The sequence below is a fragment of the Ranitomeya variabilis genome, chromosome 1, assembly GCF_051348905.1.
Source record: "Ranitomeya variabilis isolate aRanVar5 chromosome 1, aRanVar5.hap1, whole genome shotgun sequence".
Taxonomy (NCBI): domain Eukaryota; kingdom Metazoa; phylum Chordata; class Amphibia; order Anura; family Dendrobatidae; genus Ranitomeya; species Ranitomeya variabilis.
In genome coordinates this window covers 543,935,937-543,952,038 of record NC_135232.1, presented here as the reverse complement: position 1 = coordinate 543,952,038, position 16,102 = coordinate 543,935,937, and the positions used below count along the sequence as shown (strand labels likewise).

The window sequence follows — 16,102 nt, the reverse complement described above, 5'->3', positions numbered from 1 at the left end:
TCCCTGGGCTCTCCGTAACATTATAATCGGCCCATATTTTTGTATTCTATGGATCCCATTGTTAGGAGTCGAGTTTCCTCTGCTGCACAGGGGGATTCTCGATCCGTCTCTGCTGCAGTCTCCCATTCTCCATCAGCCGCAGTGGAGCCTGCTCAGCGGAGACGTCGGTCCCAGCGTCTCACTGAGTCTGATTCAGTACAAAGGGTTATTGCTGCCTCTCCAGGCTCTACTATTGTACCCTGCACTGATCTACGGCGAACAGGCTTTCCTGGGACTAAGTCCTGCTTTGCACATACTGAGCATGCCCAGGGTAAGATCTCTCACTGGAGATCAGGGGTCACATGTTCAGCTTCTGCAGCCAAGTCCATTGGTCCTTTCAGGAAGGTCCTATAGGTGCTAGGACTAAGTCCTGCTCTGCACACACTGAGCATGCCCAGGGCAAGATCTCTCAGTGGAGATCTAGGGTCACATGCTCAGGTAAGGCAATCTCTCATTGGTCCTCTTCTTTAAGGTCTTGTATGTGCTGCAGCTATTTAAGGCTCGCATAGCCGCACGGCCATGCTCTAGTATCTTCATATGTTACATGCTTTGCGCCACTGTGGTCATTTGTGTGAATGTGTTGAGGGACCCGGCTGAAATAAGCCCCTAGAATGCTGGCAACTCCGGCGAGGAGTTTGTGTGTGAGCGTATTCAGGGACCCGGCTGAAATAAGCCCCTAGAATGCTGGCACCTCCGGCGAGGAGTGTTGTATGCATGAATGACCACTGACTCCTCTCGTCTGGGTAGTTAGCCTGTGTCTCTGTGAGAGTTAACAGGGCACAGAGCTTTGCTTTCTCGGCCACTCTGTGAAGCTAACAGAGCTGGTTATTACCACCATATTGCGCCGCCATCCACTTAGCAGCAGGATATTCCTGCACGGTGGATCCCGGGTTGGGAACGCACCAATCACCTCAATAAATATATTCGGTGCGTTCCGCAAACCCTAACACCCATGACTTCCATTACCCGTCAGTTGGAGACGGTCACTGAGTTGAAGGGGGCGGTTCAGCAACAGGGCCTAGTAGTATCTAATGTGCAAGCTGAATCTACAGGTAGGGTTGCAGAGCCAAAGATCCCTTTACCTGAAAAGTTTGTTGGGGAACGCAGTAAATTTGTTATTTTTCGTGAAACTTGCAAATTATACTTTCGTATGCGCCCGATCTCCTCCGGTAATGAGGCTCAGCGTGTGGTCCTGGTGTTGTCTTTATTGAACGGGAACCCCCAAGCATGGGCTTTTTCTTTACCATCTGATTCAGCTGCATTTAACTCAGTGGAGAGTTTTTTTCTGCTCTTGGGCTCATATATGATGATCCTGACAGAATGGCTCTAGCAGAATCTAAAATACGCTCTCTCCGCGAGGGGGAGCGTATGGCGGAGGATTACTGTACTGAATTTCGCCGCTGGGCGGTGGACACACAATGGAATGACCCCGCGCTGCGGAGTCAGTTTGTTCATGGGGTTTTGGGAAGGGTTAAACAAGCCCTCCTGATGTATGAGACTCCTGCTTCTCAAGAGTCTGCTATGACTCTTGTTGTCCGCATTGATCGCTGTTTGCGTCAGGGGGCGCCAGAGACGCCGTCTATGGGGGAGGGCGTAGGTGCACGTGAGGTTGCTGCAGGTGAGCCCACGGAGCCTATGCAAATCGCAGGGGTGTCACATGATAAGCGTCGAGCCCCTTTGCTCAGGAAACAGGGAGCCTGTTTTTGCTGTGGTAAAAGTGGTCACTATGTTAATACTTGTCCTCTGCTGTCTAAGAAAAGCGCAACGGCGGAAAACTACTAAGCTCAGAGGGTGTGGAGGAGGCCAATCTGAGCTTAAGTATATCCTCCATAGTGGTCTCTCAGTGTATGCTTCCTGCTAAAGTTATCATCGCCGGCAGAGAGCTGCCAATCACTGTTTTTGTGGATAGTGGTTCTGCCACTAATCTCATTGATGAGGAGTTTGCGCGCACAGCCGGTTTCAGAATCGAAAAACTGCCTCATCCTATCCGGGTGGTCACCATCAATGCTGCTCCTCTTCCTCAGGGGGAGATCACTGAGTTTGTGGCTGAGGTTAAACTACACATTGGGGTCCTACATTTTGAGCAGGTTACATGTAGGGTGCTCAGTTTTCTTCCTGCACAAATGGTTCTGGGTTTTCCATGGTTGTCTATGCACAACCCGGTGATTGACTGGAAAACCCAGGATATAATCCAGTGGAGCGGATTCTGCCAGGAGAATTGCCTGGCCACATGTGTGTCCGCTGTGACTTCTTGTATTCCTGAGTCACTTCTGGATTTCGCGGATGTGTTTTCTGAGAAGGGTTGCTCAGAATTGCCACCACATCGACCCTATGACTGTACTATAAGGTTAAAACCAGGGGCCAAATTGCCTAAAGCGAGGATGTTTAACATTTCTGGTTCTGAGAGGCAAGCCTTAAAAGACTACATTGCTGAGAGTCTGAGCAAAGGGCACATCAGGCCTTCGACTTCCACTGTGGCAGCGGGATTCTTCTTCATTAAGAAGAAAGATGGCGGATTACGTCCGTGTCTGGATTTCAGGGAGTTAAACCAGATTACGGTTTGTGATCCATACCCTATGCCACTGATACCTGATTTGTTCAACCGGGTGGCTGGTGCTAAGTGGTTCTCAAAGCTTGATCTCAGAGGAGCGTACAACCTTATAAGAGCCCGTCAAAGGGATGAGTGGAAGACGGCTTTCAATACTCCAGAGGGTCATTTTGAAAGTCTGGTGATGCCATTTGGGTTGACAAACGTGCCTGCTGTGTTCCAACATTTGATAAATGATGTGTTCTCTCATGTCCTGGGGAAATTCGTTATTGTGTACCTAGATGACATTCTCATTTATTCATGCGATCGTGATTCTCATTTAGAACATGTTAGGCAGGTGTTGCAGCTACTCAGAGAGAATAAGCTCTATGCAAAACTTGAGAAATGTGTATTTGCTGTTCAGGAGTTGCCTTTCTTGGGTTATATTGTGTCCGCTTCGGGGTATAAAATGGACGCCGCTAAGGTGCAAGCGGTGTTGCGGTGGGAACGCCCTGATAACCTAAAAGCGCTCCAGCGGTTCCTTGGGTTTTCTAACTATTATAGAAAGTTTATTAAAAAATTTTCTATCATTGCTAAACCGCTTACTGACATGACAAAAAGAGGTACCAATTTCTCCGCCTGGTCTGAGGCTGCTGTACGCGCATTCGAGTTCCTGAAGAATAGTTTTGCTTCAGCCCCCATTCTGGTGCAACTGGACGTATCGAAACCATTTACCATGGAAGTCGATGTGTCTGAGGTTGGAGTGGGGGCGGTGCTATCACAAGACTCATCTTTGGGCGAGTTGCGTCCTTGCGCCTACTTCTCCAAGAAGCTGTCGTCTGCCGAACGTAACTACGATATCGGCAACAGGGAGTTATTGGCTATCAAGTTGGCTTTTGAGGAATGGAGACACTTCTTAGAGGGGTCAGTCCACCAGGTTACAGTTATCACCAACCATAAAAATCTGCTTTATTTAGAGTCAGCCAAGCATCTGTCTCCCAGGCAGGCTCGCTGGGCTTTGTTTTTCACGCGATTCAACTTTTTTGTTACTCACCGACCTGGGTCTAAGAACACTAAGGCGGACGCTTTGTCCAGGTGTTTTCCGGGGGGAGAACCTCGGGAAGATTCGGTACCCATCCTCCAAAAGGGTGTTGTGGTCTCGGCTCTCACGACCGAGGTTGAGGCTGAGATTGCCGAAGCTCAGGAGGAGGTTCCATCAGAGCTTCCCATTAACAAATCGTTTGTTCCGCTCCATCTTCGCTTAAAGGTGTTGGGTGAGCATCATGATGCTGTTCTGGCTGGCCACCCAGGGGTTAGGGGTACCTTGGAGTTGGTGTCACGTCGGTTTTGGTGGCCCAAAATCCGAGAAGACGTGGTCTCGTACGTATCAGCATGCACCACGTGCGCTAGGGCTAAGACGTCCCTCTCCCGTCCTGCTGGCACACTACTTCCTCTCAGGGTACCCAGTAGGCCATGGACGGAGATCTCCATGGATTTTATCACAGATTTGCCCTCCTCAGCTGGGAACACGGTCATCCTGGTGGTTGTGATCGGTTCTTGAAGATCTCGCACTTTGTGTCTTTGCCTTCGTTGCCTAACGCAAAGACTCTGCTCAGGTATTTGTGCAGGAGGTGGTCAGACTTCACGGAGTCCCGTCTGACATCGTGTCTGATAGGGGTTCTCAGTTTGTGGCAAAGTTTTGGAAAGCTTTTTGCTCACAGCTGGGGATCAAGTTTTCGCATTCGTCGGCGTTTCATCCTCAGTCAAATAGTCAGACCGAGCGTATGAACCAGAATTTGGAGCAGTACTTACGCTGCTTTGTCTCTGACAACCAGGAGGAGTGGTCGACGTTTCTTCCTTTGACTGAGTTTGCCATAAATAATCACCGCCAGGAATCCTCTGGGGAGTTCCCGTTCTTTTGTGTTTACGGGCATCATTCTCAATTTTGTACTCTACGTCAGGGGGGCTCTGCTGGAGTTCCAGAGGAGGACCAGCTAGTAGCACAACTGTCATCAGTGTGGAGGAGAGTGAAACAACACTTGCTGAACGTGGGGGCAAGGTACAAACGAGTGGCTGACTGTAGACGTGTGCCAGGTCCGGACCTGAGTGTGGGTGACTGGGTGTGGTTGTCCACAAAAAATAAAAAACTCAAAATACCATCCATGAAATTGGGTCCAAGGTTTATTGGTCCGTTTAGGGTCACTGCCATCATTAACCCGGTAGCCTATCGATTGGAGCTCCCTTCGGTATATAAGATACACAACGTGTTCCACAGATCTTTATTAAAAAAGGTGGTGGGTTCAGTGGACGCGGTGCCGATGCCACCTCCAGTCTTGGTGGATGGCAATTTGGAGTTGGAAGTCTCCAAGGTAGTTGACTCTCGAGTAGTGTGCTGCACATTACAGTATCTGGTACACTGGCGTGGTTACGGACCAGAAGAGAGGTCTTGGGTGCCAGCCTCAGACATTCATGCTGACCGGCTGATCAGTATGTTTCACAGCCGCCATCCGGACAAGCTGGGTCCTATAAGTCGTGAGGGCCCTGGGGTCCGTCATAGAAGGCGGGGTACTGTCATGTCGGACGCTATTCACACTAGGGCGTCCGACAGGGAGCGGTAATTCCACATACATCCACTATACGTTCAGTGGCGCTGACAAGACTTTATTCAGGTTGTCCGGGGTTAATCTAGCTGGTACTCGGGTTGCAGTCTGGGTCACGCCCACAGCCTTTAAATAGTCGTGCTGGACTTTGGGCGTCGGTGATTATAGCTTGTGCCTAGTGATTCCGGTCTGGAGTGGTGGTCTTTTAGGAGATATATCGTATCTGGTGGTGTATTAACCTTTGTTATATTTCTCCTTCCTATATTTGTATTTGCTTTGCCCTGAGCACATTATAGTGTTTTCCTGTGTGTCTGCAGCGTGGTGCGTTTCTAGTTTACCCTGTCTGTGCTTTCTGTGGGGGTTGGTGTGAGATCACTTCACTGGGTGGCAGGTGGTGGTTTCAGCTTAGGGTTGAAACAGGAGTCAGGGCCAGGCCTGGTGGCCCAGACACCATTAGTGTAAATTCTGGGAGAGGGACAGACAGGGTTTCCCCTAGTCTGAAGGATATCACAGGGTCCCGGGTAACCAGCCTTAACTTCCCTGGGCTCTTCGTAAAAAATGCGAGGTCTTGTTTTTTGCGGGACGAGTTGACGTTTTTATTGGTACCATTTTTGAGCACATGACATTTATTGATCGCTTTTTATTACAATTTTGGGAGGCAGAATGAACAAAAACCAGCAATTCATGAATTTCTTTTGGGTGGGGCGCTTACACCGTTCCACGTGTGGTAAAATTGATAAGGGAGTTTTATTCTTTGGGTCAGTACAATTACAGAGATACCTCAATTATATCATTTTTTAACCCCTTAATCCCATATGACGTACTGTCCCGTCAAGGTGACCTGGGATTTATTTCCCAGTGACGGGATAGTACGTCATATGCGATCGGCCGCACTCACGGAGGGAGCGCGGCCGATTGCGGCCGGGTGTCAGCTGTTTATCGCAGCTGACATCCAGCACTATGTGCCAGGAGCAGTCACGGACCGCCCCTGGCACATTAACCCCGGCACACTGCAATCAAACATGATCGCAGTGTTCCGGCGGTATAGGGAAGCATCGCGCAGGGAGGGGGCTCCCTGTGGGTTTTCCTGAGACCCTCAGAGCAACGTGATGTGATCGCATTGCTCCGAGCGTCTCTTACCTCCTCTCCCTGCAGGCCCCGGATCCAAAATGGCCACGGGGCTGTATCCGGGTCCTGCAGGGAGGTGGCTTACCAAACGCCTGCTCAGAGCAGGCGCTGGTAAGCCTGCAGCACTGTAAGTCAGATCGCTGATCTGACAGAGTGCTCTGCAAACTGTCAGATCAGCGATCTGTGATGTCCCCCCTAGGACAAAGTAAAAAAGTTTAGAAAAAATTTCCACATGTGTAAAAACAAAAATAAAAAAAAAATTCTTAAATAAAGAAAAAAAATATATATTTTTCCCATAAATATATTTCTTTATCTAAATAAAAAAAAGCAATAAAAGTACACATATTTAGTATCGTCACGTCCGTAATATAAAATATAAAACTGTCCCACTAGTTAACCCCTTCACTGAACACCGTAAAAAAAAAAATGAGGCAAAAAACGTTTTATTATCATACTGCCGAACAAAAAGAGGAATAACACGCGATCAAAAAGACAGATATAGATAACCATGGTACAGCTGAAAACGTCATCTGGTCCCGCAAAAAACAAGCCACCATACAGCATCATCAGCGAAAAGATAAAAAAGTTATAGTCCTCAGAATAAAGCGATGCCAAAATAATTATTTTTTCTATAAAATAGTTTTCTATCGTATAAAAGCGCCAAAACCTAAAAAAAGATATAAATGAGGTATCACTGTAATCGTACTGACCCAAAGAATAAAACTGCTTTATCAATTTTACAAAACGTGGAACGGTATAAACGCCCCCTGTTATGATCCTAGTGGTAGAGGATCTCAGAAGTTCCAGCTAAGTCCGCAAACACAAAAACCAGCTCATAGGAAGGTGGTAACTTGGCTGACCGTATATCTAATCCTAGCACAACTCCTAGAAGTAGCCGGGGAACGTACCTACGTTGATTCTAGACGTCTCGCACCAGCCGGAGAACTAACTAACCCTTTCAGAGAAAATAAGACCTCACTTGCCTCAAGAGAAAGGACCCCAAAGTTATAATACAAGCCCCCAACAAATAATAACGGTGAGGTAAGAAGAAAAGACAAACGTAAGAATGAACTAGATTTAGCAAAGAGAGGCCCACTAATTAATAGCAGAAAATAGGAAGGAGACTTATACGGTCAGAAAAAACCCTACAAAAATATCCACGCTGAAAATCCAAGAACCCCCGCACCGACTAACGGTGTGGGGGGAGAATATCAGCCCCCTAGAGCTTCCAGCAAAAATCAGGAATCACATTATGAACAAGCTGGAACAAAATAGAAGCAAAGCGAATAAACGAAAATAAGAAAGCAGGACTTAGCTTATCTTGCAAAGAACAGGAGACCAGGAGTCAGGAGTAAACAGACATAGACTGACTACATCGATTCCAGGCACTAGACTGAGTTTCCAGGAAGTCTAAATAGGAACACCCAAGGCCTAACGAACCAAGTGGGTACCAACCTGGAGAAAGATGATCCAAGTGTAATACCGCTAGTGACCACAAGAGGGAGCCAAGAAATATAGTTCACAACAGTACCCCCCCTTTAAGGAGGGGTCACCGAACCCTCACCAAGACCACCAGGACGATCAGGATGAGCAGCGTGAAAGGCACGCACCAAATCGGCCGCATGAACATCAGAGGCGACCACCCAGGAATTATCCTCCTGACCATAGCCCTTCCATTTGACCAGATACTGAAGCCTCCGTCTAGAGAGACGAGAATCCAAGATCTTCTCCACCACGTACTCCAACTCGCCCTCAACCAAGACCGGAGCCGGAGGGTCAACAGCAGGAACCACAGGCACAACGTACCGCCGTAACAGAGACCTATGGAACACATTGTGAATGGCAAATGACACCGGTAGATCCAAACGAAAAGACACCGGATTAAGGACTTCCAAAATTTTATAAGGACCAATAAAGCGAGGCTTAAACTTAGGAGAGGAAACCTTCAGAGGGACATACCGAGAAGATAACCAAACCAAATCCCCAACACGAAGTCGGGGACCCACACCGCGGCGGCGGTTGGCAAAACGCTGAGCCTTCTCCTGTGACAACTTCAAGTTGTCCACCACATGATTCCAAATCCGCTGCAACCTATCCACCACGGAATCCACCCCAGGACAGTCAGAAGGTTCAACATGACCCGAGGAAAAACGAGGATGAAAACCAGAGTTGCAGAAAAATGGCGAAACCAAAGTAGCGGAACTAGCCCGATTATTGAGGGCAAACTCAGCCAATGGCAAGAAGGTCACCCAATCATCCTGATCCGCAGAAACAAAACATCTCAAATAAGCCTCCAGCGTCTGATTGGTTCGCTCCTTTTGGTCATTAGTCTGAGGATGAAAGGCAGATGAAAACGACAAATCAATGCCCATCTTAGCACAAAAAGATCGCCAGAATCTGGACACAAACTGGGATCCTCTGTCAGACACGATATTCTCAGGAATGCCATGCAAACGAACCACATTCTGAAAGAACAAAGGAACCAGATCAGAAGAGGAAGGCAACTTAGGCAAGGGCACCAAATGGACCATCTTGGAAAAGCGATCACACACCACCCAGATGACAGACATACCTTGAGACACCGGAAGATCTGAAATGAAATCCATGGAAATGTGTGTCCAGGGCCTCTTCGGGACGGGCAAGGGCAAAAGCAACCCGCTGGCACGAGAACAGCAAGGCTTAGCCCGAGCACAAATCCCACAGGACTGCACAAAAGAACGCACATCCCGCGACAAGGAAGGCCACCAAAAGGACCTAGCCACCAAATCTCTGGTACCAAAAATCCCAGGATGCCCCGCCAACACTGAGGAATGAACCTCGGAGATAACTCTGCTGGTCCATTTATCAGGAACAAACAGTCTATCAGGTGGGCAAGGGTCAGGTCTACCAGCCTGAAATCTCTGCAACACACGACGCAAATCAGGAGAAATGGCCGACAAGATTACTCCCTCTTTAAGAATACCAGCTGGCTCTGAGACTCCCGGAGAGTCAGGCACAAAACTCCTAGAAATAGCATCGGCCTTCACATTCTTCGAACCAGGCAAGTACGAGACCACAAAGTCAAAACGGGAGAAAAACAACGAGCCTGTCTAGGATTCAGGCGCTTAGCAGACTCGAGATACATCAAATTTTTGTGATCCGTCAAGACCACCACACGATGCTTAGCTCCCTCGAGCTAATGACGCCACTCCTCAAATGCCCACTTCATGGCCAACAACTCCCGATTACCAACATCATAGTTCCGCTCCGCAGGCAAAAATTTCCTAGAAAAAAAAGCACAAGGTCTCATCACAGAGCAACCAGAGACTTTCTGCGACAAAACAGCCCCTGCACCGATCTCAGAAGCGTCCACTTCAACCTGAAAGGGAAGTGAGACATCAGGCTGGCACAAAATAGGCGCCGAAGTAATCCGGCGCTTCAGCTCCCGGAAAGCCTCCACGGCTGCCGGAGCCCAATTAGCCACATCAGAACCTTTCTTGGTCATATCCTTCAAAGGTTTAACAACGCTAGAGAAATTAGCAATAAAACGACGGTAGAAATTAGCAAAACCCAAGAACTTCTGAAGACTCTTAACAGACGTGGGTTGAGTCCAATCATGAATAGCTCGGACCTTGACTGGGTCCATCTCTACTGTAGAAGGGGAGAAAATGAAACCCAGAAAGGAAACCTTCTGCACTCCAAAGAGACACTTTGAGCCCTTCACAAACAAAGCATTATCACGCAAAACCTGAAACACCATCCTGACCTGCTTTACATGAGAATCCCAATCATCAGAAAAAACCAGAATATCATCCAGATAAACAATCATAAATTTATCTAGATACTTCCGGAAGATGTCATGCATAAAAGACTGAAACACTGAAGGAGCATTAGAAAGCCCAAAAGGCATCACCAAGTACTCAAAATGACCTTCGGGCGTATTAAACGCAGTTTTCCATTCATCTCCCTGCTTAATGCGCACAAGGTTGTACGCACCACGAAGATCTATCTTGGTGAACCACTTGGCACCCTTAATCCGAGCAAACAAGTCCGACAATAGTGGCAAAGGATACTGAAATTTGACCGTGATTTTATTCAGAAGCCGATAGTCTATACAAGGTCTCAAAGACCCGTCTTTCTTGGCTACAAAAAAGAATCCCGCACCAAGAGGGGAAGAGGATGGACGAATATGTCCCTTCTCCAAAGACTCCTTTATATAAGAACGCATTGCAGCATGCTCAAGGACAGATAACTTAAATAATCGTCCCTTAGGAAATTTACTACCAGGAATCAAATCTATAGCGCAGTCACAGTCCCTATGAGGAGGAAGGGCACTGGACCTGGACTCACTGAATACATCCTGATAGTCCAACAAATACTCCGGAACTTCAGAAGGAGTAGAAGAAGCAATAGACACCGACGGGGAATCGCAATGAATTCCCTGACAACCCCAACTTGACACAGACATTGCCTTCCAATCCAAAACTGGATTATGGGTCTGTAACCATGGCAGACCTAAAACGACCAAATCATGCATTTTATGCAGAACAAGAAAACGAATCACCTCCCGATGTTCAGGAGTCATACACATGGTCACTTGTGTCCAATACTGCGGTTTATTCTCCGCCAATGGCGTAGCATCAATTCTGCTTGGCGAACGACAAGTCCATAAGACTCAGGGCAGCACCTGAATCCACAAATGCCATTACAGGGTAGGAAGACAATGAGCAAATTAGAGTTACAGACAAAATAAACTTAGGATGCAAATTACCAATGGCGACAGGACTAACCATCTTTGTTAGGCGTTTAGAGCATGCTGAGATAACATGTGTAGAATCACCACAGTAAAAACACAACCCATTCTGACGTCTATGATTTTGTCGTTCAGTTCTAGTCTGAATTCTATCACATAGCATTGAGTCAGGTGTCCGTTCAGACAACACTGCCAGAGGATTAGCAGATTTACGCTCCCGCAAACGCCGTTCTATCTGAATGGCCAGAGCCATAGAATCACTCAGATTTGTAGGAATGGGAAAACCCACCATCACATTCTTAATGGCTTCAGAAAGGCCATTTCTGAAATTTGCGGCCAGAGCACACTCATTCCATTGAGTAAGCACGGACCATTTCCAAAATTTTTGGCAATACACTTCAGCCTCATCTTGGCCCTGAGAGATAGCCAGCAACGCTTTTTCTGCCTGAATTTCAAGATTGGGCTCCTCATAAAGCAATCCGAGCGCCAGAAAAAACGCATCAATATTTGCCAATGCCGGATCTCCTGGCGCCAATGAAAAAGCCCAGTCCTGAGGGTCGCCATGCAAGAAAGAGATAACAATTTTAACTTGCTGAGCTGAGTCTCCAGACGAACGCGGTCTCAAAGATAGAAACAATTTACAATTATTCCTAAAATTCCCAAATTTAAATCGGTCACCAGAGAAAAGCTCAGGAATAGGTATCTTAGGCTCTGACATAGGACTACTAATAACAAAATCCTGAATGCCCTGCACTCGTGCAGCAAGCTGATCCACACTAGTAATCAGAGTCTGAACATTCATGTCTGCAGCAGAGCTTCAAGCCACTCAGAGGAAAAAGGGGAAGAAGAAAAAAAAACAAACTCAGACTTCTGAGTTTCCAGGAAGTCTAAATAGGAACACCCAAGGCCTAACGAACCAGGTGGGTACCAACCTGGAGAAAGATGATCCAAGTGTAATACCGCTAGTAACCACAAGAGGGAGCCAAGAAATATAGTTCACAACAGCCCCCCCCCCAAAAGAAATTCATGAATAGCTGGTTTTTGGTCATTCTGCCTCACGAAAATCGGAATAAAAAGCGATCAAAAAATGTCACGCGCCCAAAAATTTTACCAATAAAAACGTCAACTCGTCACGCAAAAAACAAGACCTCATATGACTCTGTGGACCAAAATATGGAAGAATTATAGGTCTCAAAATGTGGAGACGCAAAACCTTTTTTGCTATAAGCGTCTTTTAGTGTGTGACAGCTGCCAATCATAAAAATCCGCTATAAAAGTAAATCAAACCCCCCATCATCACCCCCTTAGTTAGGGAAAAATAATAAAATTTAAAAAATGTATTTATTTCCATTTTCCCGTTAGGGCTAGGGTTAGGGTTAGGGCTAGGGTTAGGGCCAGGGTTAGGGCTAGGGTTTGGGCTAGGGTTAGGGTTAAGGCTAGGGTTAGGGTTAAGGCTAGGGTTAGCATTAGGGCTAGGGTTAGGGCTAGGGTTAGGGTTGGGGCTAGAGTTGGGTCTAAAGTTAGTGTTAGGGTTAGGGCTAAAGTTAGGGTTGGGGCTAAAGTTAGGATTAGGGTTGGGGCTAAAGTTAGGGTTAGGTTTGGGGCTAAAGATAGGGTTAGGGTTTGGATTACATTTACGGTTGGGATTAGGGTTGGAATTAGAGTTAGGGGTGTGTCAGGGTTAGGGGTGTGGGTAGCGTTACCATTGGGATTAGGGTTATGGGCATGTTTGGATTAGGGCTTCAGTTAGAATTGGGGAGTTTCCACTGTTTAGGCACATCAGGGGCTCTCCAAATACGACATGGCGTCCGATCTCAATTCCAGCCAATTCTGCGTTGAAAAAGTAAAACAGTGCTCCTTCCCTTCCGAGCTCTCCCGTGCATTCAAACAGGGGTTTACCCCAATATATGGGGTATTAGCGTACTCGGGACAAATTGAACATCAACTTTTGGGGTCCAAGTTCTCCTTGGGGGGTCTAGTTTCCAATATGGGGTCAATTATGGGGGTTTCTACTGATTGGGTACATCATGGGCTCTGCAAATGCAACGTGACGCCTGCAGACCAATCCATCTAAGTCTGCATTCCAAATGGTGCTCCTTCCCTTCCGAGCTCTGCCATACGCCCAAACAGTGGTTACCCCCCCACATATGGAGTATCAGCGTACTCAGGACAAATTGGACAACAACTTTTGGGGTCCAATTTTTCCTGCTACCCTTGGGAAAATACAAAACTGGGGGGCTAAAAAATAATTTTTGTGGAAAAAAATGTATTTTTTATTTTCACGGCTCTGCGTTATAAACTGTAGTGAAACACTTGGGGGTTCAAAGTTCTCACAACATATCTAGATAAGTTCCTTGGGGGGTCTAGTTTCCAATATGGGGTCAATTATGGGGGTTTCTACTGATTGGGTACATCATGGGCTCTGCAAATGCAACGTGACGCCTGCAGACCAATCCATCTAAGTCTGCATTCCAAATGGTGCTCCTTCCCTTCCGAGCTCTGCCATACGCCCAAACAGTGGTTACCCCCCCCACATATGGAGTATCAGCGTACTCAGGACAAATTGGACAACAACTTTTGGGGTCCAATTTTTCCTGCTACCCTTGGGAAAATACAAAACTGGGGGGCTAAAAAATAATTTTTGTGGAAAAAAATGTATTTTTTATTTTCACGGCTCTGCGTTATAAACTGTAGTGAAACACTTGGGGGTTCAAAGTTCTCACAACATATCTAGATAAGTTCCTTGGGAGGTCTAGTTTCCAATATGGGGTCACTTGTGGGGGGTTTCTACTGTTTGGGTACATCAGGGGCTCTGCAAATGCAATGTGACGCCTGCAGACCAATCCATCTAAGTCTGGATTCCAAATGGCGCTCCTTCCCTTCCGAGCTCTGCCATGTGCCCAAACGGTGGTTCCCTCCCACATATGGGGTATCATCGTATTCAGGACAAATTGGACAACAACTTTTAGGGTCCAATTTATCCTGTTACCCTTGTGAAAGTACAAAACTGGGGGCTAAAAAATCATTTTTGTGAAAAAAAAAATTATTTTCACGGCTCTGTGTTATAAACTGTAGTAAAACACTTGGGGGTTCAAAGCTCTCAAAACACATCTAGATAAGTTCCCTGGGGGGTCTAGTTTTCAAAGTGGTGTCACTTGTGGGGTTTTTTAATGTTTAGGCACATCAGGTGCTCTCCAAATGCGACATGGTGTCCCATCTCAATTCCAGTCAATTTTGCATTGAAAAGTCAAACGCCGCTCCTTCTCTTCCGAGCTCTGCCATGCGCCCAAACAGTCGTTTACCCCCACATATCAGGTATCAGCGTACTCAGGACAAATTGCACATCAACTTTTAGGGTCCAATTTCTTCTTTTACCCTTGGGAAAATAAAAAATTGGAGGTGAAAAGATAATTTTTGTGAAAAATTATGATTTTTTATTTTTACGGCTCTGCATTTTAAAGTTCTGTGAAGCACTTGGTGGGTCAAAGTGCTCACCACACATCTAGATCAGGTTCTTAGGGGTCTACTTTCCAAAATGGTGTCACTTGTAGGGAGTTTCATTGTTTAGGCACATCAGGGGTTCTCCAAACGCAACATGGCGTCCCATCTCAATTCCAGTCAATTTTGCATTGAAAAGTCAAACGGCGCTCCTTCCTTTCCGAGCTCTGCCATGCACCCAAACAGTCGTTTACCCCCACATATCGGGTATCAGCATACTCCGGACAAATTGCACAACAACTTTTAGGGTCCAATTTCTTCTCTTACCCTTGGGAAAATAAAAAATTGGCGGTGAAACGATCATTTTTGTGAAAAAATATTTTTGATTTTTACGACTCTGCATTATAAACTTCTGTGAAGCACTTGTTGGGTCAAAGTGCTCACCACACATCTAGATAAGTTCCTTAGGGGGTCTACTTTCCAAAATGGTGTCACTTGTGGGGGGTTTCAATGTTTAGGCACATCAGGGGCTCTCCAAACGCAACATGGCATCCCATCTCAATTCCAGTCAATTTTGCATTGAAAAGTCAAATGGCGCTCCTTCCCTTCCAAGCTCTGCCATGCGCCCAAACAGTGGTTTACCCCCATATATGGGGTATCAGATTACTCAGGACAAATTGTACAACAACTCTTGGGGTCCATTTTCTCCTTTTACCCTTGGGAAAATAAAAAATTGGGGGTGAAAAATCATTTTTGTGAAAAAATATGATTTTTTATTGGAGCTGAAATAAATTTTGTGTGAAAAAAAGTTAAATGTTCAATTTTATTTAAACATTCCAAAAATTCCTGTGACACACCTGAAGGGTTAATGAATGTCTTGAATGTGGTTTTGAGCACCTTGAGGGGTGCAGTTTTTAGAATGGTGTCACACTTGGGTATTTTCTATCATATAGACCCCTCAAAATGACTTCAAATGAGATGTGGTCCCTAAAAAAAATGATGTTGTAAAAATGAGAAATTGCTGGTCAACTTTTAACCCTTATAACTCCCTAACTAAAAAAAAATTTTGGTTCCAAAATTGTGCTGATGTAAAGTAGACATTTGGGAAATGTTACTTATTAAGTATTTTGTGTGACATATCTCTGTGATTTAAGGGCATAAAAATTCAAAGTTGGAAAATTGCGAAATTTTCCAAATTTTCGCCAAATTTCTGTTTTTTTTTTTCACAAACAAATGCAAGTTATATCGAAGAAATTTTAACACTACCATGAAGTACAATATGTCACGAGAAAACAATGTCATAATTGCGAAAAGCTCCGTTGAAGGGTTCCTGAGTTATAACCTCATAAAGGGACAGTGGTCAGAATTGTAAAAATTGGCCCGGTCATTAATGTGCAAACCACCCTCGGGGCTTAAGGGGTTAATGTTTTGGCACTTTTAAATAATAAAATCAATTTTATATAAAAAAAATAATTGTTTTTGCTTCGCTTTATTCTGAGAGCTATAACTTTTTTATTTTTTTGATGATGATGCTGTATGGTGGCTCGTTTTTTGCGGGACAAGATGATGTTTTCAGCAGTACCATGTTTATTTATATCCGTCTTTTTGATCGCAAGTTATTCCACTTTTTGTACGGCG

At 45.8% G+C, this 16,102-nt stretch overlaps 1 protein-coding gene across 2 annotated transcripts in view; it reads right to left on the bottom strand.

Moving 5' to 3' along the window:
- The window catches only part of LOC143766920 (protein S100-A1-like), a 107,225-nt gene that overhangs the window by 22,229 nt on the left and 68,894 nt on the right, over positions 1-16,102 (bottom strand). The gene's annotated exons all lie outside the window — the stretch shown is intronic.